Below are 6,685 nucleotides of genomic sequence, written 5' to 3' on the forward strand. Positions count from 1 at the left end.
CTTTTGGAGAAATGTCCTCTGGTCTGATGAAACAAAAATAGAACTGCTTGGCCATAATGATCATCGTTATGTTTGGAGGAAAAAGGTGGGAGGCTTGCAAGCCAAAGAACACCATCCCAACCGTGAAGCACGGGGGTAGCAGCATCATGTTGTGGGTGTGCTTGGCTACAGGAGGGACTAGTGCACTTCACAAAATAGATGATATCATGAGGAAGAAAAATTAAGCGGATAAATTGAAGCAACATCAGTCAGGAAGTTAAAGCTTGGTCGCAAATGGGTCTTCCAAATGGACAATGACACCAAGCATACTTCCAACGTTGTGGCAAAATGGCTTAAGGACAACAAAGTCAAGGTTTTGGACTAGCCATCACAAAGCCCTGATCTCAATCCCATAGAAAATTTGTGGGCAGAACTGAAAAAGCATGTGCGAGCAAGGAGGCCTACAAACGTGACTCAGTTACACCAGCTCTGTCAGGAGGAATGGGCCAAAATTCGTCCAACTTATTGTGGGAAGCTTGTGGAAGGCTACCTGAAACGTTTGACCCAAGTTAAACCATTTAAAGGCAATGCTAACAAATACCAATTGAGTGTATGTAAACTTCTGACCCACTGGGAATGTGATGAAAGAAATAAAATATTAAATAAATCATTCTCGCTACTATTATTCTGACATTTCACATTCTTAAAGTAAAGTGGTGATCCTAACTGACCTAAGACATAGAAATTTTACTAGGATTAAATGTCAGGAATTGTGAAAAACTGTTTTTAAATTTATCTGGCTAAATTGTATGTAAACTTCCGACTTCAACTGTGTGTGTGTGCGCGTGTATGTATGTATGTATGTATGTATATATATATATATATTAAGTGATAATGCCCTCGAAGCCGGTGTTTGGGCCTAACCACACCCCTGCCAATATATCCTCCAAACACCGGCTTCAAGGGCATTATCACTATTATACAATGGATTACCAACATATTCAAATAATAATTGACATATTGTGATGAATTTATTCATACCATTTCATCCTTCCAGAAGATATAGTCCATCTATGGTTGCTAGAGACGCGACCCAGTCGTTCAGTCTTTTTGTTCTGTATCTATGGAAGCGACTCAGTCGTTCGTTCTAAAATGTTCCATTGACCTACTGGTGGCAACGTTCTTACCCCTTGATTGCTAGCAAGCCAACTACGGCTACCTTACAGTTACGTCAAAAAGTGCAGCCAGAATAACAGCAAAGTAGCTGCATTTGCATTTGTTTTCTAGTGACATTTATTTAGATTGCATCCATAACAAGAAGCTAATGTGAGGCGCGATTTCGCCTGGCATAGAAAATGTGCTCACTCGTCAGGACACTGTTGTTCATATGAGCTAGCCAACAACACAGCTACTGTAACACAATCACTTCAAACTGATGCTGGAAAGACTGCAAATTACCTGCGTTTCATTTAACCTTTTTTCAATGTATTTTTTTTGTTATATATCCAGAAAATTGTTGCCAGCTGATTCATGATTTTGACTGGCTGAGAAACGCTGCCTGCCTTTCTGTCTCTTTACTCGACTCCCGAAACGTTCTTTACTATGGGACAGCAGGAGATCGAATTTGAATATTAAAACAATGTTGCAAATATCGGAGAGACAGATTTTATACAAATCTCTGCTGTTGAAAACTAAATGTTAGTCTAAAAGAAATGTGAGATAATGTCTAGATGCTTTTTGTACTGGAGATCAAGCTCATAAATTGCTTGGTTGGGTTGATGGACAATGGATTGCGCAGTCAGATGGAAATGAGTAAATAGGCATTTTAATGTCATAGATTTAGCCGGTGGCAATTTATGGAATAGACGCCGGGTGGAATGCAGTTTTAACCAATCAGCATTCAGGATTAGACCCACCTGTTGTATAAATATATATAAACTGGTTACCAACGTAATTAGAACAGTAAAACGTATGTTTTTATTATACCTGTGGTACATGGTCTAATATACCACAGCTTTCAAACAATCAGGGCTCAAACCACCCAGTTTATAATTGTAAATAAAATCATGTTTGTGCATAACTATAGATAAATCCGACAGATGGATTTGAGTGATGAAAGCTGGACAGAGGATCTCGACATTTCTGTGCAAGAAACACTTGAATGAATTTCAAAAAACTAAAGTTTGGCTATTTTCTGGCAATTGTGCTGTTATTATGGCCTATTTGCGAGATTGACTTGTTATTTCAATATGCTGAAGCTAATCTGGGGTTGTAATTCCAATTCAATTTTGCCATGGTTTGCTGAGCTAGATGCAGCTAGCCTATAGCACTTGATAAACCAACATCTCATTTCAGGGATAAATCCACAATGAAACTGACATTAAATATGGAGAATTATACATTTGCGATAGAGCTGTGACAATGATCACAATTTAACTTCCAATTTAATTAATTAAACATGGCCCTTAATAATTGCAAAATAACACAAGGCTACAACAACAACAAACTATAGGCAATTTGTTTTATCCGTTTGCCTGCTCCAGGTATGCTACACAAGTGGCCCAAATCGATTTACAATGACTCCAGTGATATCGTCATTTCATCAAATGGTAGGCTACAGTAGCCTACAATGGCATCAAAATTAAGAGCCTACTTGCTGGCCAACAGATGCAAAGGTATAACTCTCCACATTTTAATGTCAGTTTCATTGTGGACTTTTTCCCATAAAAGAAGCAAGCGAGGGAGTCCATAACTTCCATTTAAACTTTTCACTCACGCAGCACTGGAGACCCAAGAACAGAGCATGTGTAAAACTTTTGGCTTGTTTTCCATTAAAGGTGACATTAGAATGCAGTTTACTTTAAGCAACCTCTGCGCACATGTATCTAAAGCGCTTTAGTGCTCCTCCATTTATTTTTACCTTGCTGCCGGACACTCCTCTCCATTTTAATCAACAAAACAAAAACAATAACAAAGGCACTCGAGCAAACAGTGACGTTGTTTCCACAAATGTGTATTCGATTTTTAAGCCATGTTTAAAACCGATGAAGAAATATTAGCAATTTGCATCATCTTGAAAAATCACGGTTCCAAATTATTGCAATATCACTTAGCAAGTTAACGTTTTACAAAGTCATAAAGTCTGATTTCTAACTTAACCTTAACCACACTGCTAACCGTAATGCCTTACCCTAACATTAAATTGAGACCAAAAAGCAAATGTAGACCATTTTGACTTTACAGCTGGTCTATCTAAGGGGAAATCGATCATTTCTGCCTCCAGGACAAGACTCATAAACGTCCACCTGCTATCACTTACAGTAGCCAATAGCTAGATTTAGGACACACTTCTTGGACTTGGATAAACCTCTTGGGGGTTGCTTAACAGTTGATACTTAAGTCTCTATTCAATCCGCATCGCTAAAGAGGGGTTTGTATTCACGGCAAACGCTTCTTATATCGGCTCAATCGGAAATTACATTTACATTTCTATCGCAGAATTTGTATGCTTCAACTCTACAGATTGAAAAGAGCCCCTAGTCATTGGTCGAGATGACCTTTTGGGGGGTCCATTGGATGTTTCTAGAATTGTTTCTTGGACCGCCAGATTACAATTCTGGATGTCCATTGGGAGTGTGTCTACATCAAGGGTATACAACCGGGGGTCTGAGGTATTGCAGGGGGTCCAAAAGTTTATATGAATATTGCTAGCAACAACTAATTAAACACATCTTGAATGACATACCTACAGTAGAAAAATGAGAATATCTTCTTTGTAATGATATCAACTTTAATTCTCAACTCGTAATATTGAGCAAATTACACTCACTGGAGTATGTGGGACTTGTATTACTATAGAATGTTGGTTATTTAATTATTACCCCAACTCATCTGTTTTTCCAGAGGACAATTCGGACGGGATTAGTTTTACCAAACTAACCCGTCCCCCCAAAAAATGTCTCATTCAAAATTGACCGTGACAACAGAAGCCTGGAGGCTGTTCTAGATGTGAATATTTGGAGAAAGTCCAAATAATTTCAATAAGAACCATGAACTGTATGCAGACATTTAATTAACTGATGTATTTGGCAATTTATCAATTCATTGCCACAATGTCATCAGCTGCATCTTTTAAAAGAGAAATAGGCACTGTAAAGCTGATATATGACAGAACAGATCCTTCATCTGTCGGCTGCATGCATATCACAGTTTTTTTTTTGCAACAAATTTTTGAGTGATCAATTTGTTCCCATGTTCTTACCCAAACCGTGAGCAGTGCCTGTTAAATGTAAGTAGCTGTAAGTAGCCTTGCACGAGCCTTGGCTTGTGCGAGCCAAAACGGCTTATAGTAGCAGGAGCCTATCTCAAATCATATGTATTTGTCACATGCGTGCTTACTTACGGCCCTTCCCAACAATGCTAATAGAAAAATTATAGAAAGATAACTTGAGGAATAAATACATAATGAGCAACGATAACTTGGCTATATACACGGGGTACCAGTACCGATTCGATGTGCAGGGTTACGAGGTAATTGAGTAGATATGTACATATGGGTAGGGGGTAAAGTGACTAGGCAACAAGGTAACAGTAGCAGCGGCATATTTTATGAGTTAGTGCAAAAGAGTTAGTGCAAAGAGGAGGTCAATGCAAATAGTCCAGGTAGCAATTTGGTTAAATATTTAGCAGTCTTATGGCTTGGGGGGTAGAAGCTATTCAGTGTCCTGTTGGTTCCAGACTTTGTGAATTGGTACCACGCAGGAGCAGAGAAGTTTATGACTTGGGTGGCTAGTCTTGAAAAAATGTGAAGGCCTTCCTCTGACACCACCTGGTATAGAGGTGGACCATACACACTAACTTCTGTAGCGCCTTGCGATCGGATGCCAAGCAGTTGCCATACCAAGCAGTGATGCAGCCAGTCACAATGCTCTCAATGGTACAACAGTATAACTTGTTTCTGTAGCATGAGGCACCTTGATGTACAAGTACACCCCTGGACAGGATGCTAATCTATCGAAGGGCCGTACCCCCAATCTAACTCCTTACCCCCAATCTGCAGTATCTACTTAATGGAGAGTGCCAAGCAGAGACGCATTGGTTCCCATTTTTTGTCTTTGGTATGACTCGACAGGGGATCGTACTCCCAACCTTCCAATCTCAGGGCTGACACTTTAACCACAAGGCCACTGAATTGGTGTTGAACACTGTAATACCCCTCAAAACACAGGAATGTAGATTTACACACAGTAAGTACTATCAGAGGACCTAAATTTGCCAAAAAACAGTAGGCTATTCTGGCTGGAATTGTTACTCTCCCATGTGAATATTACTGACATGGCAGATTAGCAAGTGACAAAAATGAAGGATGTGGTGTTTTGTGCTCGTGCACATAATGTTACCCTACCTCTCAGAGTAAAATGAATCCCATCCAAATAGGGTTATAGGCTTTACTACTATAGCCCATAGAAACAAATTGACTAACACATTCATAAATGGTAAAAAGGACAGCCAAAAAATCATAAGGAATAAGATTTTGAAGGAGATATAAGAAAGCTCAGGAAATATGTTTTTTTGGATACATATTTGTCTCAGCACAAAACTACCACCATTCTTCCATTCATGTGTATGTGTTATCTTCAGACAAGTCCCGAGGCTTGTGGGAGTCGTAGTGAAAGACGGAGAACACCATCGTATTCGCAAGAGTCTCATCTTTCCATAGAGTGCTCATATTAGTTTAGCCAAACCGTTCGGACGCTACAGAGGTTTTTGTGAGAAGACTGATTTTCGGGATGTCTCCTGGTCTGACAAACACCGCTGTAGCTCGGCCACTCTCCACCGCAGATGTGGAAGGCCGACATAGGCAGATGCGGTGGATTAAGACACAGCCCATGCAACAACAAAAACATATCTCTAGTTAAATTGATTTTTTAAAAATGTTACTTAGAATAGACTCTTATGGATTAATGAGCAAGGCATCTCCTGTTAGATAAAATGTGTTGAGCATAGAGAATGAAAGGCTGTACTAGCTGAGCAGTGCCACTGAGGTCTTCCATCATTTTAATGTAGTCAACTGGGCGGGACTTCGAACGTGATCACCAGGAGGGATCAACCAATCGTGAAGAAAATGGACTACTTCAAAATTGCCTCAATGGCGCTGCCCATGCCGTCAGACACTGTCTATAATGAGTCCCTTTGTCTCTATGGTTTGGAGTTACCTTTCTAGCTAATAGTTTACACTTCCACTTACAATTATGTGGAGGTGAAAATAATGATAAACTATATACCACATCTATTCATTTTAAAATGTTGATTACTTCTCCTTCCCATTATCATTGACCTGATAAGACGAGACATTTTACTAACGCATGAAGGGGGTCCCTGGGCAAGAAATGGTTGAAGACCACAGGTCTAGGTCATTTTCTTGCACATCTTTAGATTACAATGTTAGAGAATGGATTTCCATCCCTTACGGTTGAGTATGGTCCAGTATGACACTCATGTGCCAGGACTGTACAGTTCAATTAAAATAGAATATAATAACACAATATTAATTTCAGAGATTTAGATAAAAGAGCGAGCAAAAGACAGGAGATCATGCTGAAAATGTAGAGGTTAGAGAACATACAGTGACAGTCGAGTCAGAGAGACCTCAGTAAAGCAAGAGTGGAAAGCAGGGTGGGAAATTCAAATTGAGTAAATATGTTTT

Source organism: Oncorhynchus tshawytscha, linkage group LG10, assembly GCF_018296145.1.
Source record: "Oncorhynchus tshawytscha isolate Ot180627B linkage group LG10, Otsh_v2.0, whole genome shotgun sequence".
Classification (NCBI taxonomy): Eukaryota; Metazoa; Chordata; class Actinopteri; order Salmoniformes; family Salmonidae; genus Oncorhynchus; species Oncorhynchus tshawytscha.